Source organism: Herpailurus yagouaroundi, unplaced genomic scaffold (assembly GCF_014898765.1).
Source record: "Herpailurus yagouaroundi ecotype Mexico unplaced genomic scaffold, PumYag 222, whole genome shotgun sequence".
Lineage (NCBI taxonomy): Eukaryota > Metazoa > Chordata > Mammalia > Carnivora > Felidae > Herpailurus > Herpailurus yagouaroundi.
In genome coordinates this window covers 17643508-17670221 of record NW_024412453.1, presented here as the reverse complement: position 1 = coordinate 17670221, position 26714 = coordinate 17643508, and the positions used below count along the sequence as shown (strand labels likewise).

The 26714-nt window shown below is 50.0% G+C and overlaps 1 protein-coding gene across 5 annotated transcripts in view; it reads left to right on the top strand.

Moving 5' to 3' along the window:
* Positions 1 to 26714, top strand: part of PDPK1 (3-phosphoinositide dependent protein kinase 1) — an 86271-nt gene that overhangs the window by 7193 nt on the left and 52364 nt on the right. Inside the window, exon 1 of one of the 5 annotated variants that reach the window (XM_040459350.1) lies at positions 146 to 261. The exons of 3 other annotated variants lie outside the window; for them this stretch is intronic. The gene's annotated coding sequence lies outside the window, so the exon portion shown is untranslated. Of the gene's footprint in view, positions 1 to 145; positions 262 to 7148; positions 7339 to 26714 lie in introns of those variants that run through there. One more of the 5 variants, XM_040459349.1, reaches the window with a different exon arrangement.

Below are 26714 nucleotides of genomic sequence, written 5' to 3'. Positions count from 1 at the left end.
CTCGGCCGTCGCGGGGAGCCCGGGCCCCGGCGCGGCGGGAGCCTGCCCGGCGGGGGCGCTGACAGACGCGCGGAGGGCGGGGGAGGCCGGGGAGGTGTCACTGGCCTGTCGCGGTGGAAGTGCTTGGAAAGTTTGTTTTCGGCGCGCCGCGGCCTGGAGCCGAGCCTTTGGGCTTACCTTTCGTTCCGTCTGCGGAGGAACCGCCCTGGGCCTTCACCTGGAAGGGGGGGTCCCAGTGCCTCTGCCGCAGCGGAGCAGGAGGTACGAGTTCTTTCCCGGAGCACCTGATGCCCCGGGCCCCCCGAATTCACGCCTAGGATGGAATGTGATAGACTGCTGTCCCGGCCCGGCCGAGCGGCCACGGGTGCCGTTCCTGCCTCGGGGCTCTTCTCCAGCCCCGGCATCGAGAGTGGGAAGCCCCAAGGGGGCCGGACTTGAACCTGCTTACCGGGGGAGGGGATTTGGTGGTGGGGGGAGAGTGATCCTGACGGGGAGGAGGGGTCTCAGGGGAAAATAAAAGGGAAAAGCACTTGTTGGGTTGAATGTTTTTGCTTAAAAGTGTTTCCACGTCCCCCCCCCCCCCCTTTCCCTCTGTTGCTAAAAGTATCTTGAGCGTTTTGATGTTTTCCCGGTGTTTGAGTTGGGGAGTTGCGAAGATGTTTTCACGATTTATACCTTGGGCGCAACTGAGAAGTGGGTGCAAAATTAGGTTCCAAAGGCAAGGGAAAATCACTTAAATGAAAGAAGACCCAGGAAATGGACCCGACTCCTTGTTTTGCAGCGTACAGCTTTGTGGTGGCGGTTCTTAATCTTTTTTTTTTTTTTTTTTTTTGCCGGGGGGGGGGTGTCTTGTACCCCTTTGAGAATCTGACCGAAGGAATAAATCCTCTCCTGAGATTAAAACACAGAGCCGCCCCGCATTTTGTAGTTACTTCAGCTGGTTCTTGAACCTTCTGCAGCTCCTCAGTGGACTTCAGGCAGAGAACACCGTAGGGATGGGTGACGCTCCAGAGCCGCAGAGGAGGACCTGTTCAGTTCAGAAAACGGTGAAAGGGAAAGGGGCCGTCTTTGGCCGTTGCGACATGTGGCCGTACCCTGGGGTGTCTGGGCTGACAGGCAAAAACACGAAAGAGGCTTTTGGCGAGCCTCAGTGGAGGCCGGGGGTGAGCACGATCCCAGAAAGCGTGTAACACGAACCGTCCCTACGGCGGTGCTGTTGGGGCGCAAGGTGCGAACTTTGCTGGAGTCCTCGGGAAGGGGCAGAGAGCACATTTCCTCACCGTCTTGGCCCTTCGCGTGATGGGCGGTCGACATCGGGAGTTTTCTCTAGTAAGCCGTCTTCTTAGCGCGGAATTGCTGGCATCCATGGAGGGAAAATGAATCTGGGTACAGCGGAGACACCTCGCCGCCGTCAGGAAGCCAGAGGAGCAAGGGTTTTGTTGGGTCCCCCCTGCCGGGTGAAGATAGGCCGTATTTCCCCTCAGTGATGGCGCAGGTGCCCCCAGTATTGGCTTTTTCATCCGAGGACAGATAGGCTTGGCGCTTCTGACAGTTCGGGTCTGGATTTTCAAGGTGGCACTGTGGGAGAAGCCCATGGCCCAGCTGTGGATCGTGGCCCAGCTGTGGATTGTGCCACTTTTCTGAGCGTGCGCCGCCAGCAGGGGGGCACTACCATGAGGTCTGAATGTGGCCTAGCCTGCTTGGATCCTCAGGTGGGCCGGATGCTGTCCATACCGCGTACTGAGCACGAACTTTGTTTTTTAAAATTTTCTCTAGTTTTTTTGAGGGGAGAGGGGCAGAGAGAGGGAGGGAGAGAGTCCCAAGCCGGCTTCACGCTCCAACTCACAAACTGAAATCCTGACCGAAGCATGAGATCACGACCGGAGCCGAAATCAAGAGCGGACGCTTAGACGACTGAGCCACCTGGGGTCCCCTGTTGAACACTTACTTTAAAAAGCAGGCACTTTCCCAGATAGCTCCCGCCGTGTTGCTTGATTTCCGTTGATAGGGTGGGGTGAGGTCGGTGTCGTTCCCGTTTTACGGGCGTGGAGACCGGGAGACCGATGGATGGGGGGTAAGTATCTACCTGTTAAACCGAGCGCCTCTTGAACCCACGACTGAGCCGCGGCAGGGCCCCGGGCTCCCCTCTGCCCCCTCGCGTCGGGGAGGGCCCTGAGGGCCGGCCTGGCGGGGGGCTCGGACGCCACCTGGCTTGAGGAGGTCCTCGGTGCCACTGCCCAGAACGTCTTTCCCGGGGTTGTGCCTGAGTGTCCCGACGGTGCCGTGCTGGAGGCAGGAGGGACCTCTTCACGTGGAAGGACCGCACACTTACTTATTTCTCGGGGCAGATGGCTGAACTCTGTGACCCCTGGAGCCCGTTTCGGTCTCACACTGTCAGAAAGCAGCTGTTTGGAAAGAGGCTCCGCTTCATCTGTGTTTGGGGGCCGCTGTTCTGAGTGGGGGAGGCTCGGATTCCTCCCTCTGGGAGACCAGGGCTGCAGTGACTTTGCTGGAGGTAAAGCGGGAGACGCTTCTGTGAGCGTGGCCGCGTCTGTGCGGGGAGGCGGTTGGGAGAGCGGGGGACATGGAAAGGAGTGGGTTCTGATTTCCACACTCCTTTTCGGGTAGCTCCCTCTCATCATGGTCTCGGGCGGTGGGATGTGTTTCTGTCCCTGCGACGCCCCTGCAGAGCGGGCAGGGTGAGGTCCCCACACTGAGAGGTGGGAGTGTGGGTTTGTCCTCTTCCGACAGGGTCTTGCGGGAAGGAGCGCGGCGGCAGCCTGTGTAGACGCGGGGCCCGAGCAGAGGCCCTGGGCAGCTCTTCAGAGCAGGCCTCGGCCTCTAGGCCGCCTGTAGCCCAGTTTTGGTGAGGAAGAAAAGGCGACCCCAGGGCGTGTCTTCCCTTCGTGCCACGTCCTCATCCCCGAGCCGCGCGACGTGGGGTTTGGGTGCGTGGAGGGCGAGGGTGTGATGAAGGGGGAACCGCTGCGGAAATGGGGTGAGCGCGCTCCGTCCCCTCCGAGTTGGTAGTGTGGAGAGCCCTCCCTGGCAGTGCACTTGGACCTTTCCTGAGGAGAATTTTCCGTGGAAATGGACTTTGGTGGGATCCGATGTGTGGCTGAGGAACATTTGATGCAGAAATGACTCCCTCAGCAGGTGTGAGGGCTGGGACGGACGTGTGCGAGCTCTGCCCCTGCCCTTTTGATGACAGCTGGCCGAAGGGGTGAGGAGTGCAGTTGTTTTGAAGGCAGGTTCAAAGGGCAAATCACCGGGGAGGAAGTGCTGGTGTGGAAAGGAAGTTTTGGACGGGTATCATTCAGGCCTTTTTAGTAGTGCCTTCTGCTGTAACTGGGTCGTGTTTAATACCGGACCCTTTAAAACATTGCTGGATTATCGAGAACCGGTTTTGTATCCAGTCTCTAGCTGAATCGACAGGCAGAGTTGATTTCCTTTCCTTTCCTTTTATATGTATTTATTTTTGAGAGAGAGCGAGCGAGCGAGAGAGAACGTGTGTGCGCGTGTGGGTAGGGACGGGATAGAGAGATAGGGAGACAGAATCCCAAGCAGGCTCCACGCTGCCAGTGCAGAGCCCAACATGGGGCTTGAACCCACAAACCGTGAGATCACGACCTGAGCTGAAATCAGATGCTTAACTGACTGAGCCACCCAGGCACCCCAGAGTGCGTATTTTCGAGTGATGGGGAATATGTTCTGCTGATAGTGCCTTGGATATGAAAGGCCTTTCAGGTTCGCGATGGTTCTTGGGGATCTGTTTTCATCGCTTGACTGGTTGCATTTATGTAGTTGCACAGAGTCTGTTTCCATCCTCTTAGACTGGAAAATTTTCCTTACTTAAACTGAAATTTTTACTCCAAGAAATTCCAAGTCCTTTTGAATGTCTTAAGAGAGATAGTTTGTTATAAAGCATTTACATTTGTGGGTTTCAAATCCCTCATCAGAGGAACCGATTCAGGTTTCTGTGTAAATAGTTGGATTGCACATAGGCCCACAGAAGTAGAACTGACAGCACCGCAATCTCGGTGCACGGAATAGACGGCCATGGCCTACGTCAGCAGCCCCTGCCCGGATGCACGGCCTGCAAAGCAGACAAGGACGGTTTGCATTTGGAGTGTTGCCCAGGAGCCTGATGAAGGTGGGCACATAGTTCCTGGTGGCCTAGTGACCTCCTCTGCCCCACAGACGAGATCAGGTGTCCTCTGCACCAGCCACTGTGCTTTGAATCAGCTTGCAGCCTTCAGGGAATTGCAGTATTTAAAGGCATGTGTGAAGGTGTGTCTGGATGCCAAGCAGGGTTGTTCTGGAGGTGTGTGCCATCTGCATGTTGGTGGAGCTGGTGGTGGCAGGTCTGCCCGCACTGGAGAAGGCTGAAGAGGCCCGTGTGCAGGCAGCTGCGGTGTGTGTGTGTGTGTGTGTGTGGTGTGTGTGTGTGTGTGTGTGTGTGTGTGTGTGTGTGTATGTGCATCTCGGAAGTATCTCAGAATTCATCTGGCTGAAGCTTAGCTGTTACAATGAAATCATTGTTAAAGTCTCATTCTTCAACCTGTTTTTCTCTTTTGGAATTAATTGTACTGCAGTGGGAGTTGTATCTCAAAGCGACAGCTGTATATTGGATGCTGTCAGAGAAGGCTGATAAGATTTGCAGGGAAGCTTGAAGCCTTACAGAAATTGTTGTTATGTGCTTTGACCTGCCATGGTACCTGTGGGAAAAGGGGCCTGGAGTTAACTTTTCTGTTCTCCCTCCCTGTTTCTGAGAAGCTGGGAGGACAAAGCCTGCAGTGGACCTGGGAACTCTGTGCCACCCAGGAGGAAAAGGTTCTACCTTGCAGATCTTGCTCTTAGACCCAGTCTGAAGTAGAGGCTCTGGATGCTCCCCTACAGTGAAGGAAGTGGCTTCATCTCAAGGGGTGGCCATATCGCATTCTCATCACACACTCTCCCCTGGCAGGGCTGAAAACATTGACACACTTTGTTCCTAGTCCCCCTTTCTCGGTGACTGGGAAGTGAGCACTGCTGGAAGGGTGCCTCAGTTCCAGCATTCCTAGGACTTCCCTCTCTCCTAGCCTGTCCCTTTGCTCCTCCTCGATGAGAGTCCCTTCTCGGATGCAGCTGCCGAGTGCCCTGTACAGCCCAGGTAGTGTCCAGGGTGTTCTAAGCTGCCGGTTTCTCCTCTTGAGGCTCTTCCTCTTTGCCTGAAGAAATTCCCCCAGTGGAAACTACCCCCTTGGTGACCGTGAAGCCTTTTCTGAGTGATCAGCTTCTTTGTGTGTGTCCCACCCACCCCTGCCCCATCCCTGTCCGCTTTGGTCTGCAGTAGTTTTATTATATAGTCAGTTCTGAAACAGGTTCTGTGCCTTGTTTTGTCCTTGTCTTTCTGAACTTTGAGGCTCTGGATGGCTTTGGTTACTGTCTCATCTTTTCTCTTCATGGTTCTCATGCCTGGACTTCCAGTAGTATTTGTCACATACCCATGTATCTTCCCATTTTTGCCATTTGTTAAAAGCATGTCAGAATCCTACATGTACATTCTGATTCCCTTGCATTTAGAGCTGTATATGCTCAAGGGGTGGAGGGCTTCATCAGAAACTGTTTGTTCCCTATTTAATGCCCCGTTTGCAAGCATTCCAAACCAGGAAGAAGTCAGACGCTTAAAAACATGGATTCATGTTCCACTCTTCTGTTGTCTAAGGAAATACAACTTAAGGAGATATTCTCTTTTTCCATGTGTATATTATATCACTTACCTGACCCTTGAAAGGTTATATTTCAGAGGTACCCATTTCTTTTCGTAACTATAGCTCCTTGCAGGTTGGGGACCAACTGTTGGGTTAAATCTGGAGTAGCAAGCTACTTACGTCAAACATACAGTATTTGAGCTGAGGCTTTTCATGTTGGCACTGCCGCCGTGGTGGGCGAGTCCTGCCATGGACCACTGTCCTCACGTAGCCAGACCCTGAGTACCGAACCTGTAGAAGTGCCAGCCGCCAGTGTCGGTGATGTGGACTGTGCGTGAGAGACAGCTACTCTCAAGGCAGTTGCTTTCCCGTTAGGAGGACTTTTTCCTTGAAGATTCCTGAGGATGAGGGTCACCCTAGCAGTCTCTCTGCCCAGAAGCCAAGCTGCTATTCTCTTATGATATAGGGCCCTTAGGGGAAACGGCACATATTTCTCTGCTGCTTTAGGCGAGGTCAGTGAGGGCTTTCCCCAGGCCTTGACTTTGCTCTGATTTATAAAAGTATCCTGTCCTAAAAGGGGCATTAGCTCTGTGGCTAGGTGTGACCACATCCAGTGCCACAGCTCTTCATCCAGGTGCATGAAGCCCCACCCTCCTCGGATGGTTGTGTGGCTGATGGTCCTGGGGGTTGTCCATGCAGCCCCCCTTGTCTTAGAGGTTCCTACCGTGCACTTACGCATGGATGCTCAGTGAGTGAGAGAGCCACCAAGCTAGCAGGAGGGCAGGAGTGACAGGAGTGTTAGACCCAGCATGGGCCAGCACTGGCCGTTAAGAAGTGCAGCATGGGTTCCTCCTTCGGGAAATGATGGTACGAGCCCATTCTTTGGGAAAATTGCCCAGACGCTGGTTTTGCTCAGCTCTGCTCTTAGGAAGGTCTGATCTGGAGAGTCACGGCAGCCAGACCCTGTGGGGGCAGGTGAGGTAGCAAGCTAACTTACTAGGAAAGCTAAGAAGCTTGATAACTGCTTGTTTCTGGGCTCTTGTCATTATTAACTGGCTTCCTTCCTCGAGGGTGAGCCCTGAGCTCTTCTGCATTTTTTTCTCTGCAGTGAGTGGCCCATGACTTAGGCTGGACAGGAGGCTGAGAGAATAATCTGTCCTCTCAGCGCATGATCTCTGAAGCTCAGGATTTACTGCCCCCCTTTTCCATTGTCAACTCATTTTTTTCTTCCTGCAGTTTGGCATTTTTCTTTGATGGGTTTTTTTTCATTCGTCAAAATTATAGTCTTCTACTGATTGTATGTACATAGCTGGTTATTATCAGATATACAGCTTTAAAAATGTGTATCTAAATATAGATTTTATTTGTGAATGCATTTTATTCTCATTCCTAAAAAAAGAAAACAAAACGTGTAATCTAAATGCTTTTGTTGTTGTTGTTGTTGTTTAATCTTAGAAAAGTCTCCTGCCCAGAAGCTGCTGGTACTGTGCTTTGTGTCTCGGGTGGAAGGGGGTGAGGATGGTCTGGTGATGGAGAAGAGACCTCAACAGAACCAGGCCTCCACACTCGTGGCCTGAAGGAATCCTTGGGTGAAAAAGATGGCTGCTCAGCGGGTGTGGGACAGCCTGCATGTGCCCCCAGCCCTGTGAGTCCCACCAGCCACAGCCCCACCCCAGGGGCCGAGGGGAGACTGGCCCCAAGGGCAGTGAATTGCTCTGCCAGCCTTAGTGGGGCCGCTCCAGAGAGGAGGGCAGAAGAACGTGGACTTATGTGCACTGAGCCGGGGCTTTCCTGGCAGGGCAACCCAGAGGGTAAGGGAGCAGGGGGCAGCCAAGTGTGGAGGAAGTTTGAGGAGGGAGCGCCATATCTAGCGTTGGGAAGACCAGGAGGGCTGTGCTTGCCTAGGGCTTTTGCAGGGAGACCTCTCTGCTCCAAAAACAGAAGGCTTTTGGACGATGCAAGCTAGAGAAGGTGGGGGTGTTACGAAATTTATTCTTAACTTTTTCTGTTAGTTTTTATCTTTAAGTGTATTTCCTTCAGATTGTTTAAGTTTACTTGAAGCTATCAAAATAGCCTCCAAACAAACATTTTTTTTAAAACTTAGTTTTTAAAATTTTATTTTAGAGAGGGGCTGGGTAGAGGGGCAGGGGTGGGGAGAGAGAGAATCCTAAGCAGGCTCCATACTCAGTGTGAAGCATGATCAGGGCCTCATTCCCGCGACCCTGGGATAGGCATCATGACCTGAGCTGAAATCAAGAGTCAGACATTCAACTGACTAGCCAACCAGGTGCCCCACAAAAAACTTTTTTTTTTTTTTAACATATTTTAATTTATTTTTTATTTTTGATAGACCAAGCAGGGCAGGGGCAGAGAGAGAGGGAGAGAGAAAATCCCAAGCAGGCTCCGCACTGTCAGCCTGGAGCCCAATGTAGGACTTGAACTCACAAACCATGAGATCATGACCTGAGCTAAAGTCAAGAGTTGGATGCTTAACTGACTGAGTCACCCAGGCACCCCGATAAACTTGGGGTGCCTGGCTGGCCCAGTTGGTCGAGCATTTGACTCTGGATCTTGGGGTTGTGAGCTCAAGCCCCACACAGGATGTAGAGATTACTTAAAAATAAGATCTTTAAAACTAAATAAATAAGGGGCGCCTGGGTGGCGCAGTCGGTTAAACGTCCGACTTCAGCCAGGTCACGATCTCACGGTCCGTGGGTTCAAGCCCCGCGTCGGGCTCTGGGCTGATGGCTCAGAGCCTGGAGCCTGTTTCCGATTCTGTGTCTCCCTCTCTCTCTGCCCCTCCCCTGTTCATGCTCTGTCTCTCTCTGTCTCAAAAATAAATAAACGTTGAAAAAAAAAAATTAAAAAAAAAAAAAAAAAAAAAAACTAAATAAATAAACTAAACTTGATTTTGGGGTAATTTTAGATATATATAGAAAAGTTGTGAAAAACACAGAGTTCCCATAAAACCCATCATCCCACCTCCCTTAATGTTAACATTTTTACAGCATATCACTTCTGTCAAACTCAGAAGTGAATGTTGGTGCCACGCTCTGAACTGCAGACCTGTTGGGGTTTCATCAGTCCTCCCCCCCCCGCCCCCACTCCCCACCACTGTCCTCCTGTTCTATGATCCCATCCAGGAGCCACGTTCATTTAGTTGTTTCCTTGATTTCCTTTGGTCTAGGACAGATTCTCGTTGCATCCAGTTTTTCATGAACTTGATGCTTTTGAAGAGTATTGGTCAAGTATTTTGTAGCCTGTCCCTCAGTTTGGTTTTGTCTGATGTTTTTGGTGATGACACTGGAGTTATTGGATCTGGAAGAATCCCACAGAGGTGGGGTGTCTCTAGTGCGTCCTGTCAGGGGTCCACGTGCCTTATTACTGGTGAGACAAAACAGGATTAGGTCTTAATGACTGGAATTAGGTCTATGGCCCTGCTCTGCTCTCTGTTACTTGTTATTTTGTCATAGGATGACCACAGTATTTCTATTTTGTTTTAATATTTTACATATTTTTGAGAGAGAGTGCAAGTGAGGGTGGGGCAGAGAGCGGGGGACAGAGGATGCAAAGTAGTTTCTGCACTGACAGAACGGAGCCCGACACGGGGCTTGAACTCATGAACCGTGAGATTCTGACTTGAGCCAAAGTCGGACGCTCAGCCGACTGAGCCACCCAGGTGCCCCCACAGTATTTCTGTTTTGGAAGGCACTGTCGTACTCACCCAGTTGGATACTCCTGAGTTCCACGTGAAGATACCTGGGACCCGCAGGGCTTCTAACTTACACACTGGATCAGAGCTGGCATGGGGTCCAGGTACCTACTTGTTTCGACTGCTTTCTGGTAGCATGAACACTTCTGGGATAGCACAGGGACAGGGATGTTCCCAGGTACGGAGTGAACCCGAATGCCCTGATAGAACTGGTTTCGAATCCGGGCCAGGCCCCTGCCCCTCTGGAGTATTTGGAGTCGGTGATCCACTGGGCGTTTGCCACGGTCTGCTCAGGTCCTCTGTGCCCAGTCCCTTCCTGCTCTCTTTGCAGGCAAGAGGATGGAGTTATGTCACCTGACCCTTGTGAAAATTAGGTGGTCAGCTTTCATTCATTCTCTTCTGGCTTTTTTCCTTTCCTTTTAAAAAAAAAAAATTTTTTTTTTAACGGTTTTTATTTATTTTTGAGACAGGGAGAGACAGAGCATGAACAGGGGAGGGTCAGAGACAGGGAGACACAGAATCTGAAACAGGCTCCAGGCTCTGAGCTGTCAGCACAGAGCCCGCCGCGCGGCTCAAACTCACGGACCGCGAGACCATGACCTGAGCCGAAGTCGGCTGCTTAACTGACTGAGCCACCCAGGCTCCCCTGGCTTTTTTCCTTTCTGGTGAAGCTGCCGTTGTTCATTGTCTGAAGACTTTGCCTTGAGTCGCAGTCTAACTTGTGGGCTGTTCTTTGGGGCTTGTAGAGTGAATCCAGAGCAGAGTTTGGAGTGTTTTTCTAGCCTGGAACTCTGAGGATGAGCATTTTCGGAAAGTCGTGGATTTCATTTTTTTCTCCTCCCATCTACACACGGCAAATACAAGACCTTTATGAAGGTAAGAACTGGTAGGAAGAGAGAACAGGGCAGGGGTCTAAGGGGAAAGCACTTCAAAGAAAATGATGGTGACAGCCCCCGGCCACAGGCAGATAGACCTCAGGGTGTCGAGGGCCCGCCCTGGGGCTGGGGCCAGTCTCGGGAGGTGTGCGGAAGGTGTGCGTCAGGTGGGCAGAGTTGGCTAAGACAAGGTGAAATACAGACTGGTGTGCCTGCGCACCCTTCTTGCCATATTCCTCCTTCTCTTGTTTCTGGCAACTGCCTCTAAATGGGTGGTTGGAGGAGGTGTAGATGAATGTCGTGCTAGACAAAATAGATCTTTCCCCGTGTGCCGATGGTGGTGTGCAGCTCTGCTGTGGCAGTTAGCCGTTAACACTGGGACACAGTGTCTCTGGGTCTCGCTTGGCCATTATTGTTCCCAGTAAGAAACTCTTCATTCAAATTTTGCAGATACAGAGTCCAGGAAGGGAGGGCAGCTTCTTATAGTGCCTTTTCAGTTGTCAGGAGAGGAGGCATCCTCGGTTAGAAATCGCTGTCTCTTCTGCTGTTGCAAACCACACAAGTGTTTACCACTGGATGGGTGTTCCTGCTAGGTGACATTTATTCATGTGGCCAGTGGCATTTTGGGGGCTGGTTTTTGTTTTTGTTTTTTCCTATTTCAAGGAGAGAGAACCTTCCGAGGATTAAAGATCCCAAGTCTGACCACAATCTGGCATTTTCCTTACCGGATGATGTGTTAGAGTTACTAGAACAGTTATCCATGTCCCCGTGCTTTATATGTTTATGTGTGGGAAACACTGATGGAAGGCAAAACCAGGACATTTTTAGGAACTGTGGGAAGTTTCTGTTGGTCCCTTTACTGCTCTCAGGAATCTTGTGCCTCTCCAGGGGAGATGTTCACTTGGCGGTGCATGAGCTGTGGGCCGGCAGGACAGAGTGCAGCACTGTCCACACTAAGGTTGAAGGGCACAGGGGGAGGAGAGGGCACAGCTAGCTGGATCAGATATGTGGGAGGTACTGAGGGTCCCCAGCCCAGCAGAACAGAGAGGAGGGGAATTCTGGAGGAGAGGGATTGGTAGGGCATTGGAAGTGCCCATATGCTGTAGATTTTTTTTAACTTTTGACTTTTTAGTCTTGGAGGCCATGGGAGGTTTCCTCGAAGGAGATGGGGTCGACCTGGTAGCTGGAGAGTGGGAAAGAGGAGGCCCCAGCATTTGGCTCCCCTGGGTAGGACAGCAAACAGCTGGGTGCCTCCTGGCCTTTAGGGCATCATGAGGTAACCTTTTGATCAAGTTAGGTATCACTCAGATTTCCAGCCTAGATGATGGCGAAAACGTGTGTTGAATAAACTTAATTCCCAGCGAGAGGTTCATGTTTAAGTGTTATATAATTAATGTGCCTTTAGGTTAGAAACCCAGTCTTTTTAGTTGTCAACTTTAATATGTTGAGTTATTAATTTTTAGCAAAACAGAAAGCAAGAGTGTGTTATTGTTTTGTGACTAATAATAGTAAAGCTTTTAATGCATATTCATTTTAGATTTTATCCAAGGTTATTTGGCTGTGAAATGAAATCTTAAGTATATGATTAGACTAATTGTCTTTGAAATGTTGCTGTTTTTCTGATATAGCTCCAGAGTGGCAGTCTTGAAAAGCGGAAATATGATTTCCATGGTGAACCTCCCCACCCCGGTAGTTAATGATTTCTCCCTCCCACATAGGATCTGTGTCTGAAAGATATGAGTTTACTCATCTCATTAGCAAAAACTCATTACACATCCTGAGTCCTTGATGTGAATGAATGAGCTGGTGAACCTAGAAGGAAGTTCAAAGGGTCTGTTGGTCCCATGTGGTATCATCAGTGTCCATTGAGGACTTGAGCCTAATGTGGGATATGGTAGTGATTACTCAGCACACCTCAGGAAGAGCCTGCCAGGTGAGGGCCCCACTTATCTGGCCCACATGGAATATCAGCATCTGAGACGCCTGTTGCTAACTGGGGTGGGATTTGAATATGGTCTCACTGCTGGGTGTGTAACTGTGGCCAAGGACCTGCCTTGGGCCTCAGGGTCCCCCATCTTTAAAAAAAAAAAAAAAAATGGATGTGGGCGGTCCTCACCCTCATTTGTTTTGGGGACTAACCAGTTGTTTTGGGGACTAACCGTGGTAATATGCATAAAATGGTCAGAGGAGCACGAAGCAAACAGTAAGCACTTAACAAATGTTATCGTTTATAGAAGTAGAGAAAAATGGCATTTCATTATTTTTATCTTAATGGTATTTAAAGTTGTATCTGTAAAGGGTATGTGTAATTATTTGGAGAATTCAAAGAATGAACACATAAACAGACTTGCATGTGTCCACCACCTTGCTTTAAACATAGGGTATTCGCCAGGTTTTTGGAAGCCCTCTGAGTGGCCCTCCTGATTGTAATCTCATGCCCAGCGGTCCAGAGGTAACTGACATCCTGATGTTCATGTTAATCAAGTTAATGGTGTGTGAAGTATGCCTTTAGCCAGTTCCAAAGTGCAGGAAGCAAGCGGAGCTTCTGTGTCCATGAAAAGATTCTGTATTTCATAACCTGTGGTGACGTATATACAGCGTTAACAGTGAAGATACAGGTTAGTGAGATTCGGAGACAGTGTTGGCCGAGTCCTGCCATCTGTGAAGCCTTGAAGGCTAGACTTCAGGTGGATGCCAGCCCCGACCTTGTGTCCCTCTACCTGCCTCGCCTGCTTCCTGCTAGGTGAGAGGCTCCAAGGGACTGAAGGACACAGTGGGAAGACAGATAAGTGGCCACCCTCAGGGATACCCACTGAATGCTTCTCCCTTCCCTTCCTGCCCTTTCTCCACCCTATTCTGTGGAACGGTAGAAACAGTCGTACTCCGGTCTTTCTTGAGAGCCAGGCAGCTGACCACCTGGAGCTTCAGCTGGTGAGTGTGGTTCCACACTGGTTAGGACAAGCTGTGTTTTGCTTGGTGTCGTGCTGCACAAGAGCTTGGTGACCACTTGTCTTACGTGAGCCGGCTCCCTGTCTGCCTGAGGTCAAAGACCTGTGTGGCCTGCGGAGCATGTGGCACAGTGTGTGTTGTGAGCTCAGGAAGACAGACACCTGGCCCCCAGAGTCCCCTCCTGCCACCTTAGGCAGCAGCCACGCCCGGTCAGCCGTGAGCCATGACACACCTCAGAGTGCTTTCTGCACTTGTCTGTTACAGGCGCTCAGCAGCCCTCAAGAGGTGGGTGAATGTTATCAACCTCATTTTATTATTTAAAAAATTTTTTTGAAAATAGCTTGTTTGTTTATTTATTTGTTTATTTATTTAAAAATAATGTTTGTTTATTTTTGAGGGGGGGAGTGTGAGCAGGGGAGGGGCAGAGAGAGAGGGAGACAGGATCCCAAGCCGGCTCTGCTGTCAGTGCAGAGCCTGACTTGGGGCTCAAACTCATGAACCTGAGCCGAAGTCAAGAGTCAGACACTCAGATACTGAGCCGCTCAGGCCCCCTGGTTTTTTTTTTTTTTTTTTTTTTTAATATTCGTTTTGAGAAAGAGAGGGAGAGGAGAAGTGCATGTGAGGGGAGGGACAGAGAGAGGAGAGAGAGAGAATCTCAAGCAAGGTCTGTGCTGTCAGCACAGAGCCCAACATGGGGCTGGACCCTCTGAACCATGAGATCATGACCTGAGCCAAAATCCACAGACACCTAACTAAGCCACCTAGACACCCCCAACCTCATTTTACAGAAGAGTAAATTATGGCTCAGAGTGTGTGGCTTACCCATGGTTATCCCTGGTTTCAGCTAAGTCACAGATCTAGAACTTGGGTCCACAATTTTGCTATTCCACCACGGTTTGTTCCTCTTGGTGGAAGTAGGGGGTGGGGCGGCAGCAGTGGTTTCTGGGCCTGATTCTGGGCTTTGTGGAACCTCCTGGGGTGAGAGGACGTTATTACAGTGAGCCTGGTTGATGTGAGAGCAGGGTTCCTTTGGGGATGAGCCGGCGGGGTTGGTGGCAGCTTCCCACCCCTGGTTATGCAGGGAGCTAGAGGGAGGTGTCCCCACTGTGTCCTGCATTGGCTGTGCCTGTCTCAGTGTGTTCCAGGGCTCCAGAGCGCACTCTGCCCAGGAGGCATTTAAAGACCACTTAGCTTTTTGAGTTTGGGATCCTCTCCCAAGGAAAAGTTGCCGGCTGGAGCCTTAAACCGCATGGCTGCCTCTTGACCATATAAGAGCCTGATTTTATTTTTATTTAAAAAAAAATGTTTTTTTTATGTTTTTATTTTATTTTTGAGAGAGAGAGAGAGAGAGAGACATAGAGCAGGGGAGGGGCAGAGAGAGATAGAGACAGAATCTGAAGCAGGCTCCAGTCAGCGCAGAGCCCGACATGGGGCTTGAAGTCACAGACTGCAAGATCATGACCTGAGCCGAAGTCAGACGCCCAACTGACTGAGCTACCCAGGCACCCCAGAAGGGCCTGATTTTGATCTTGGTTTCTCTCACAGTGTGTTTGGGGGCTCAACCTCCCTGTATCATTTTGTTTGCCTCAGAGTTAGAATCGGACCTTCTAGTTCAGTGTATATTTAATTCAGTTTTACTCAGACACATAAACCACACATTTGGAAAGGGGATGGGCTTCATTTTTGTCTCCAAAGGCTTATTTTATGATCTGATGGCCCTTGGAATGGAAACCTCTCCTCTTATTTAATTGTAGAAGTGTTTTTAGTGCACTCCCTCTGAGTTGGCTGGTGTGCTCTGTGTAGATTAACTCATTAAATCCTCACAGCAAGCCTGGGAGGTCTGGTCTCCTTATTCCTAGCTGTGAGGTAGAGTCTGAGCCACAGAGAGGAGACTTGTTCAAGGTAAGACAGCCAATGAGGAACAGGGCTGGGATCCGAACCTGCAGAGTGAGAGTTCTAACCATTTCATGCTAATTCTTCACTCGTGCTTGTAGCTTTTGTCTGTCCGAGGAGACTAGTTCACAGGCAAAAGGTGTAGGCAGTTTAGTAACTAACGATTAAGCTTTCCGATATTTATTCTTGTGATATCAAGGAATTAGATTTTTCCTCAGTGTGTTTGTAGAAATGTAAGAAACCCTTAAGAGCCAAGCATTCTTAAAGAACCTAGTTGTGATTGCTCAGATAGGGAGTGTGTAGTCCCCCTGCTGTGAATCCTTGGTTCTGGTGCAGAGCCATGGCCTTCCCCTCAAGGGGAAAGACTTTCTCATCACACCAACCCTGAGTGCAGCCTCAGACTCCCCAAGCTCCTTCTTTGTGAAATCCTTGTTTAATTTGCATTTTATCCTTCCTGAAGAGATAAGATGGGGAGAAATTTCTGGAGGGATCTGAGGAATGCCAGCCATTCATTCCTCTTCCTGCAGATCCCACTCCTCTGCCTCCTGGCATCCACGCAGGTGCTGTCTCCTTTTCTCCTAGTCCCCAGGGTTCAGGTAGGATTGGGCTCTTGGTAGGTGCTCAGTGAATGTCTGTTAGTGGGATGAGTGGATAAATCACTCTGCATCGTGAAGTGTTTTAAAGCACATTTTCAGACAAAAAGAGGAAAAATCATGTCTCCCATCCTAGTTCTTCGAAGTACTCTGAGCAAGAAAGCTGCTCTGCAGCCGCGCCTTATCCCCTGTGTAGACACAGGAGCCCTGGGAGTAGCTGTGGCTTCTCCCCAGATGCTGGCAGGAGCCTCCTGTGGCCTGGTGAGCTCGCTCACTCCTGCCTGCACTTTCCCACCTGCCCAGTAGGGTACTGTCTTGCCACCAGGTGATAACTGACTGTGAGATGTGCTTTAAAAATATGTGGCTCTGTGTTTTAAAAATCAGCTTCCAGGGGTGCCTGCCTGGCTCAGTTGGTGGAGCATGTAATTCTTGATCTTGAGGTTGCGAATTCAGGCCCCATGTTAGGTGTAGAGGGTACTTAAAAATAAAATCTTAAAAAATAATAATAAAAAAAAAAGCTTTCATCTACCTGGCAGTTGGTTTCCTAAGGGTTAGTGAAGCTGTCTTGTCTGGTGCATGAGACTTGGTGGGAGGTGGGAAAGAAATCTGTGGGTCATTTGTTTTCCTTTGCCATGAGTTTATTTGTGTTTTAATCCCTGTGTTAAAAATGTTTGTTATATTTAGTGGTTTTAAATGTTGGATACTGGGTATTTTGATGTTGATATTTTCCTTAACTCTTAGTGGGTGACCAGTGTACTGTGCATTTCAGTTGAGCCTTAATATGTTTTTGGTGGATATGAAAATGTAACTTGATCTCAAATTAATTCTCCCTTGAAAGTTTCTACTTCTGAGAGGGGACTGTTGAACTCGATGCTCATGGGGTCAAAGAAGTTGAAACTCTTTTAAGTTTTTATTTACAAATTGTGTGAAACAAGTTGAAGTCCACAGAAAATGCCCAGTTCACAAATGGACTGTATTCTTACAAGTTCAGTTGGAATCAACTGTATAAGACTCAGGCTTGTCTTCCTGTCAGAGCCACTCCTGCGAAGGGCTGGTTGTGGTCCCTGCTCTGAGAGGTGAGGTGAGCATAGCAGGTGGCACTTGTACGTAGATTCTCCCTCCACACCGATGTGGACATAAAGAGATTCTTGCTGAGGGGGGAGGGGGGACACGGTGATACCCTATTCCAGAGGCTCCAAAGGTGCCGGATGTCAGTGGCACTGATTCCCGTAGCCAAGTTCGATCGAGAACAGCCATCTTTCCTTGTTCTTGTGAGAGCTGTGCCCTGGACACATCTCTTACATTTCTCAGCAGTGAGGCAGGTACAGAACCTTGTCCTGGCCAGCCACACGGGAGGAAGGAGAGAGAAACACACAGGAGGATCTCCTGGGGGGGACATTGATGGGGTGCTGTACTGGGAAGTGGAGGAGGAAGGGTGAGGGCTGGAGACGGCAGGGGCGGGGGCTGCTGACGGGAAAGGAGCAGCCTTGGCCAGCCGGGGGTGGGGGGAAGGACAGCTGCTGGTGTGAAGCTGGTGACCGTCCTCGGGTGTGAGGGGCTTGGATTTGGGGTATGTGCACGTGTGTGTAGGAAAGGCGAGCAGTCGTAACTCTCGTGGTGATGTGGTGGCTGCAGGGCCAGGCAGAGGGTCATGTTCTTGAGAACTTCTCTTGTGCTCAGCTCCATTTTATTAGGTGGGATGGAGATGGTGGACAGTCATAACTAGGGTTTTGTTGCTTTAAATATGTTCAGGGGCGCCTGGGTGGCTCAGTCGGTTAAGCGGCCGACTTCAGCTCAGGTCATGATCTCTCGGTCCATGAGTTGGAGCCCTGCATCAGGCTCTGTGCTGACAGCTCTGAGCCTGGAGCCTGTTTCAGATTCTGTGTTTCCCTCTCTCTGACCCTCCCTTGTTCATGCTCTGTCTCTCCCTGTCTCCAAAATAAATGAAAGGTTAAAAAAAAAAATTAAAAAAAAAAATATGTTCAGAGATTTCAATTTCAGAAGCTATTGAGTAACCCAAACTATTTACTTACCACAATTTTGGGTCATCAGGTGGGTGGCAAGCTGACTGGGTTGTGCTGAGAGGGAATGAGTCACCCGCAGGTCCTGGGTCACTTGGGATCCCTGGGGGCTGTGCTGCTTCCACAGTGCACAGGGCAGGCAGGCTGCAAGGGGCACCTTGGGACGAGACCCCACCCCGCGGGGCCGCCAGTCGGCAAGTGTCCTCCAGATTGTGGCCGACAGTCTCAGTGCCGTTTATGTTGCTTCAGTACCACCTCAAGATGTTTTTTAAAAAATCAGTTCTTTCAAATAAACATTTGGACTTCTCACACTTGGAAGAAGGCTTTTCTCTTAGGTTTTTCACTGTGCAATTGATGCTTAAATGCTTTAAAGAGTAATGTTGTGGCTGTCTTTCTTAACTCCAGAAGTAAAATTATTTGTTAAAACATACGCACGCCAATGAGTTACGGCTATGGGAAGAGAAAGCATGGGCATTCACTTGACCCTACAAACCTCTCTGTCACGGAGGGGCCCTGAGAGCTGGTCTTGCACTGAGGTGCTCTGTTGGCCTGCAGTGGCTGAGGCAGGAAGGAAATTACAGAATTCCACAAAGGGGGAAGGTTGCCCCTGACAGGTTTCTGTGTCATGGTGCCCATAATTGCCGGAGCAGAGAAAACCACCAGGGCAGCAATGGCCTGGTGGCCAGCATCTTGGAGCCCAGACCTGGTGATAGGAGGGAATAAGTAGCCCTGGCTCGGCTAGTGTCACACTCTGGTTCAGGACATGCTTGGGCCCTTATGGCCAGCCCCGTTTCTCAGGATCCCACTCCTGTGGTTTGAGGCACCCAGAGGGTACCAGAAGTGATCCCAGAAGGGACGTTTCAGGGCCATTGAGGTCCCTGCCTGACACTGAGGAGTTCTGTCTGGAGATGGCCCATACTGTGGATCACACTAGACTGTTGAGTCTAGAGATGCTCTTGTCTTAGGACCTTTGCACTGGCCAGTCCTCTCCTGGGAAGGGTCTCCCAGATTTCTTTAGGGCTTTCCCCTTCTTGCATCTTTGCTTAGGTGTCACTTTCCCATTCAGGGTTTCTGTGTTTGAATTTGCACATCCCACAACTACTCACATCAAATAAAACTACCACAAACTACTCCGTTTCCTTCCTGGCTGTATTTTTCTCATGGTAATTATCACCATCTGACACTGTGATGCTTACTTGTTGTTTGCATTTTGGGGTATCCATGTGCCATATCAGAATGTAGCTTTCTTAAGGGTATAGGCTTAGCCTCGTTCTTTGTTGTGCCTCCAGTGTCTAGAGCAGCACGTGGCACGTAGCAGGTACTCCGTGAACCTGTGCTGATGAAGTGGATAAAGCAGTGTGCACCCGAGGGTGCTGCATTTGACTGAAATCATTGAAGCTGCTGTGAGGCCCTGCTGTTTGACTTAAAGCCTGTGACGTTGTGACGGCCAAGCAGGTGTGTGTGTTTGTATGTGTATGTGTCTGTCTGTCTTGTGGCATCTGTTATTGCTGTCTCACAAATCCAGAGTCCTTTCTCTGCTTCATTTGGATGTTGAATCTGCTGTATTTTGAATCTGAAACATTAGGGGAAAGTGAAACTTTAAAATGTGCGATGCATGTTTAGCCATTACATTTTATTTTCTTCATGTGAGTATTTCCTTCCTTGCCGAGCAGCACTATCTAAGCTGCCATCACTGTCCCCTGAACAGTGCTGCAACCCTCCACTGGAGGCCACTCCCAGCACCAGAGGGTACTCTCTTCATCAAGCCTCTTGCCCACTCATGCTTCAGCCCCACAGTAGCCAGAGGTCTGCTTTGTACCCCTAGCACTTGTCTGCTCTGTCCTGGCCACCTCACAGCTTTAGCCAGCCTCTTTTGTAAATGACATCAGGCCTGTTGCCTGTTTGGATGTCACTTCCTAAGGGCAGGGACCATGTCTGCCGATGGCCGTGTCCCTGGACCCTTGCTAGGACAGCGGTAATGTTTATTGAGTAATTGGGTTAATAATGTAGTTTATTTCGTTTAAGAAACTCTGATGAGCAAAATGAGTGTGTAATATTCCTATGAAGTGACAGAGAACCTGTGGTTTGGGAGAGTAGGATGTGCTTACGAGAGTATGTCCAATGACCTGAGTTGTCTGCACAGGGTGGGTTCAAGGTCTTGTTGTTCCCCTTACCCTCCCAGGACTGTGGGCAGGAGTTGCTGGATGTGCTTTAGGCTGCGGCAAAGGACAGAATCAGCCTGCTGCACCGGGAGGAGGTGAAGGGGCTGCAGAGGCTGGGGTGGGGAGAACATTGGGGTTCTGGGAGTTCGAGGTAGAGGGGGTGGTGGTTTTAAGCAGGTGTTGCCCGCTGGTTTGTGTGTAGGCACTTGGCGTCCTCTCCCTGTCCCCTCTCAGCCTGGCCCCGGGGCCACTCCCCGACCTCCTGCATCTCCAGAGCAAGCACCCTGTTTCTCTCTCCTTACTGTGGCAAAGCCTTCTACCTCAATACCCGCCAAGCCAGAGCAGGCCTGGCTCAGCTCAGGCTCCAGAGCATTCTGCACCTGTCCCGAGCTTGCTGACGGTTTTAGCCAGCTGCCAACAACAAAGTAAGACAAGTAGCTAATTTATATTAATTTATACTAACATGTGTGTGGCTCTTAAAGGAGAGGCTTATTAACTCATGCAAACCTCTCATTGGAATTGTGCTTTGGGGCAGGGTGAACTTGCCAGTAAAGGTAAGAGTATCGGGTTCGTTAGTGTTTACAGGTGGGAAAAACCTGGGCTCAACTTTTATCTTGTAACAGGTTCTGTGACATGTATACAGAACACAGTGTTTGTCTACCAAGACCTCAGTCCTAGACCACCTGCAGGTACAGTGCTAAGAATACTTTGTGTGGGGTTATCTTAAGTCTTAATTCCCCTTTACCTGTTGTCTCTGGGGGCTCCTTCCAAGAGAGGTGATTCCCTGCAGGAACAGTCACTCCGGGACACACTGAGAGGCTGCAGGTCTAGCGTGCTCAGCTGCTTCTCCCCTCATGTGCCAGTTCTGGCTGGATGTGTCTCATTTTGCATTGGCTTGCTTTACCGTGGAATAAACAGGGTGTTCTTTACAGCAATCAAAGTGGGCTCCTAGCTGTGTTTTTCATCCAGCTCCAAGTTGAGAGTTTGCTTCATTAGTTTAAAAAAAAACATCTTAAATCAGAGAAATTATTGAGTATAATCTTACAGCAAGCAAAATGTCAAAGGCTGGCATTTGGAAACAGCATTGTCAAGCAGAGTTCCAGCCAAAACCTGCGTGTTGGCCCGCTGAGCCTAGAGCCATGGAGAAACCGAGTAAGAAAGCCAGGGCTTGCGCCCCTGTGGTGTCCAGGCCCGGGCCCTGCTGCTGCTGTTGGAGTGGCTGACTCCTTCCCGAGAGCATGCGCTGTGCAGAGACATTTCACGTTTGGCCATCTCTGCCGGGTTGGTGTTCTTACCCTCTTGGGAGTTGAATGTGGGTCTGGCTGCTAAGGGAGTGGGGTATTAGCTCCCCCCATTAGGGGTGTGCGCGCTCCCTTCTGACTGTCTCCTCCCGCTCCTGCAGCAGCCACTTGCCCCGCTTCCCTGCACTGTGCTGGGCTCTGGAGGGCTGGCAGCACATTTGTGGGGTGCTTTCTTCTGCTCCAGTCTGATCCTTCTCAGTGTGAATCCACACCCGTGGTTGGGAGAAAGCCGCGTCAGCACTGCCATGTATACTGTTTAGGTCATGGGAGTTTCGTATTGTTTCTCAAACACGGCATTAGGGTTTTTTTTGTTTTTTTTTGTTTTTTTGTTTTTTTTTTAACGTTTATTTATTTTGAGAGAAAAAGAGAGCATGGTACACACAAGAAAGGCAGAGAGAGAGAGAGAGAGAGAGAGAGAGAGAGAGAGAGAGAGACTGACTAGCATAAGCAGGCTCCATGCTCAGTGCAGAGCCTGACCCAGGGCTTGATCCCACGACTGTGAGATCATGACCTAAGCTGAAGTCGAGTCTTACACTCAGCTGACTGAGCCAGGCACCCTGCATTAGGGTTTTTTAACATGTCTTTTTTAAACTGGGGATACCTGTCACTCTCCCTGATCCCAGCTTCCTGTGCTCATACTTCCCTCTCACTCCTGTTCTAAGCGTTGGCTGCAGGACCTTGTTGCACACAGGGCCTGCACTAGCACTGAGTGCTCTCAGGGTGGTCACTGAACACTTGGTGAGGTTCTTCCTGGGAAAGGGAGCATTGAGTCTATCAGAATAGAGCGGGACTTGTCACCCAGGAACTGTTGCCACTCAGAACTGATTATTCTTTGTTGTGTTCTGTCCTCTTCGTTGTGGGATGTTTATAGCATCTCTGCACCTACCTACTAGATGCCAGTACCACTTTTCTCCCTCTCCCAGTTATGGCATCACAAATGCCTCCAGGCTTTGCTAGGGGTCCCTCGGGGTGCAGAATCATCCTAGTTGAGAACCCCTGGGATGGAATACGTGTCAGTGGCCCCAGACTTCCTAAGACTGGGAGCTCGTGGTGGTGGGCTCCCTTCTGGCCGGCTGTGCTTAAGTATGGCCCTGGCAACTCCCAGAATGAGCCCCACTGGGGCAGCCACGGGATCGAGGCCGTTGCCCGTTCTCCCGTTCACTTCTTGTGGCTTGGAAACATGCACTCATTTCCTAGAACATCTGGGCCGACCAGGTGTTTTTGACACTGGGTTGCTGCAGTATCAGGCTTGAAGTCCCCAGCATCAAGCGTGTGGCACGGAGTGGCACATCTCACGTTGAAATTCTGCAGGGAAAGTGGCTGCTCTGCAGGTCCCATCTCTGGGGCTGTTTAATGTCCAGGTCGTGTCTCACTCTGCCACCCCCAGCAAACACCACCAGTAACATCAAACACACACACCTCCGGACTTTCAGATCTGTTCTCATGGCACCTGCTGTCTCCTCTCGCACCTGCTCAGGTGGCCTGGGGATTTTCGGTGGCACTTAATATCCTCACGTGCAGATGGATGGCGGAGAGGAAGTAAGCAGGTTTCATCCGGCATGATGCTCTACTTCCTCCCTCAGCAGTGCCTGGCCAGGTCTGTCATGGGGTCTGTAGGGTCAGGCCCCTGTCTGTCAAGACAGCCCATCAGTTTGCAGCATGCTGCACGGGTTAGCCAGCAGCCTGCCACAGAGCCTCACAGCGGATGAAGGTGCGTGCCAAGGGCTGCCAAGTCGGGTGGGGCCTGCCCCTGGGGATGGCCTGGCTGAGTGGGGTCTGATATAAACCCATGCTTTCCAGGGGATGACAGTGCCCTCCTTTGAGGATCTGTTCTGGAAGCTTTTTTAACAATCTCAGAAACCACTCTGATGAAAGTTCTCAGGAACACATGCTTGTAACCAGAGTCTTGTCTGACTTAACCTGGTAGTTGTTTTGGGGGGACTGCTGTCCACAGGCTGGATGTTTGCTGAGTTTGCCCTCAGGAAGTCTGAGCTGAAGCGTACTCTTCTTGGTAAGTGCTCTGCAGCCAGCCTCCCAGGGTCTTTGATATCAGGGTCCTTTGTCCCCAGCATAGCTAGTTTGATGGGGAACTGTCACACCCAGGTCTTCAGTGCCCCTTATTTTTTGTGGTCGTGGACACCTGCTGCCTGAGCTGCCTGCCCTCCCAGGCATCGCCACTGACCCTTCGGAAACTCTTCACTGACCTTGGGTGTTGTTTTACCGCACCTCCCAGGGTGAAGGTTCTGCCTACTGGGAAGAAGCCCTGGGCTATCCCCCGGCCGTGTTCCAAACCACGTGACAGATGTGTCTGTGCCTTTGCCGGAAATGTCATTGAGTCCAGAAGGTGTTGGTATACAATTACATTTTTCCAGGTCCATGAATCAGCCTGTCATATTTTGTTCTTCACGAATGTCATGTTTGAGGAGTGCCTGGGTGGCTCCGTCGGTTAAGTGTCCCACTTTGGCTCGGGTCATGATCTCGCGGTTTGTGAGCTCAAGCCCGGCATCAGGCTCTGTGCTGACAGCTCGGAGTCTGGATTCGCTTTCAGATTCTGTGTCTCCCTTTCTGTCTCTGCCCCTCCCCTGCTTGCACTCTGTCTCTCTCTCTCAAAAATAAATAAACATTAAAAAAAAAAAAAGTAATGTTTGAGATTTTAGTTACTATTTCACTTGTCAGTTTTGAATTAAAACCACTTTTTGCCACTGTCTTGGGCGTGTCTCCTGTTGTCTCCTTGAGTCTTGCTTGACAGGAGGCTGGGCACACAGGTGAATTTAGGTGAGGCCACATTGATCTGATTGACACACTTTCTGGGACAGGTGCAGGGGTGGGGCGGCCATGACAGAGACAGGCGGAAGTCCCCGCTCCCCTGCCCCATAGGGCAGTGGTGGCTGCTCAGCAGACCTGTGGCCGGATCAGTTCACAGCACTGCTGTGATGCCCAGGGCTGTGCTGTTTGTAGTGCTAGCTCCTTCCCACTTCCGTCCCTTTTGTGTGCCCCTTAGGTCACGCAGTCTGGCTGCTCCTCTGTACCAGGCCTGAGGGTCTGCACCCAGGATGACCCAAGGAGCATGTGACCTTGGTTGTGTCCAGGAGTCCCATGAATCCCCAGGGCTCCGTGTGCACAGCCCTCACTCGCAGTATCGCTGGCCTGGCTTGTGAGGACAGTCCAGGCCTGTCATAGTTCTCGATAGGCCTTAGCATGGTGACCATGATTCTTCCCCACGAACTGCCCCTGAGGACAAAGAAGTTCCTGCTAATCTCCAAGGGAAGCTACTGGATTTGATATGCTTCTGTTATATGCTTTGCTCATAGGGACAAACCATTAAGGGGCTGACAACCCCAGAGCTTGGTCCAATCGTTGGTACTTCTTGTGAGATGGAGTATTTATGAAATGTGTAAAGCACACTTGGCTTACTGTCAAGCTGTGGAGCGTTGAAAACAGCAAGTTGCCATAAATAAATGGTGCTACCAGTCTAGCTAGAGGACCTATACTGCTGGTCACATTTGTACCATGTACTACATTTAAAAAATCCATTTCTCGGAGCGCCTGGATGGCTCAGTTGGTTAAGCATCTGACTTTTTTTGTGTTTTGAGAGGGAGAGAGCGCTTACGAGAAGTGCAGAGAGAGGGAATACTAGGCAGGCTCTGCACCATCAGTGCAGATGGTGCAGAGCTGATGTAGGGCTTGCACTCACAAACCATGAGATCGTGACCTAAGTGGGAGTCAGACGCTAACCCGACTGAGCCACCCAGGCTCCCCAAGCGTCTGACTCTTGATGTCGGCTCAGGTCATGATCTCTTGGTTCATGAGATTGAAACCTGCATTGGGCCCTGCACTGACAGCATGGAGCCTGCTTGGGGTTGTCTCTCTCCCTCTCTCTGTCTCAAAATAAATAATATTTAAAGAAGAAGTAAGCTCTACTTGCCCAACAGGGGGCTTTAATTCATGAACAGCAGTTACGTATTCCACCAACTGAGTCAGCCAGGCATCCCAATGGTTAGCTTTTTTTTTTTTCTTTTGTAACCAGTCAAGTATTTTTAATTTTTTAAAATGCTTATCTATCTTGGAGAGAGAGGGAGAGACAGAGCATAAGCAGGGGAGGGGCAGAGAGAGAGGGAGACATAGAGCCAAAGTCAGACCGACTGAGCCACCCAGGCACCCTACCAATAAGATTTTTTTAAGACTTTTTTTTTTTTTTAATGTTTGTTTTTGAGATACAGAGACAGAGTGTGAGCAGGGGAGGGGCACAGAGAGAGAGAGGGAGAGGGAGACATAGAATATGAAGCAGGCTCCATGGTCCAAGCTGTCAACACAGAGCCCGATGCGGGGCTCGAACTCATGAACCGTGAGATAATGACCTGAGCTGAAATTGGATGCTTAACTGACTGAGCCACCCCGGTGCCCCTAAAGTGTTTTTTAATTAAGGCATGGGCGTTGTGTTTTTAGACATAACGCTACTGCCACTTAATATATTGTCTCCAGTAGAGTGTAACTATAACTTTTATATGTACCGGGAAACCAAAAAGTTTGAATCTCTTTATCGTGATATTCACTCCACTGCAGTGGTCCGAACCTGAAGCTTCAACATCCTAAGGTAGGCCTGCACCTTGCCTGCAGTTCTAATGCTCAACAGACCTGTACGTGAAAGAAGCCTGCCTCCTCCCTGCTATGGTGCAGCCCCGGCGGTGATGGGGCCTCCTTGTCTGGGAGCTGGGGTCTGGTGTGTGTGTGTGTGTGTCTGACCCGGCCTGAGCCAGCCTTCCTTGGGCTGGTCTGCTGCATAGAGAGGGGTTCATGCGGCCCTGTGGGGCCTGCCCAGGCTCCTGCCTCTTCTTGCCATCTGCTCTTCCCTTCTCTATATCTGTGCTCATCATGTCTGGGGTGCAGGACGTCCTGTCTAGTCTGGTTTTTGACTTTATGTGTTTGGTGCATTTCAAAAGGAGCTTCTCCTTCAGCTCTCTTGTGGTGGCTGAGCTGTCATCCGCTGCGCAGTCTTGGTTACTGTGCCCACCTGTCCGTCCTGTTTGTGGTGTACTTTCCCTAGGATTGTGGCTTCTTCATAGTTCCCTGTCTCCCTTCCCTGTTTAAAAGGAGAGGAAATGTTTATCTATCCTTTATGAACAAACATAATACAAGAAACAGAGCTCTCTATGGCCACGCTGCTCCCTTAGTTATTCAGATATATGAAATTAAGTGTTCAATCGTATGCATCCTGCTTTTATAGTTATAGCGTTGATACACTTATCACCTGTGTGTATCCTTACAGGCTCATGTTTTTTCCCAGTTTGGGAATATTCTGATTTCCTGTACTTACTGATCTCTTTTTAGGGTTTACAGGGTCACAGCTTGGCTAGTGACAGTCCCTCCAGGCCAGCTTCCCCCTCACCTTACTACCACAGACACATGTGAAGACCTCCTTTTCAGACATAGCAAGGGATTCCAGTACCATATATTTATTTTTTAATGTTTTTATTTATTTATTTATTTATTTATTTATTTATTTATTTATTTATTT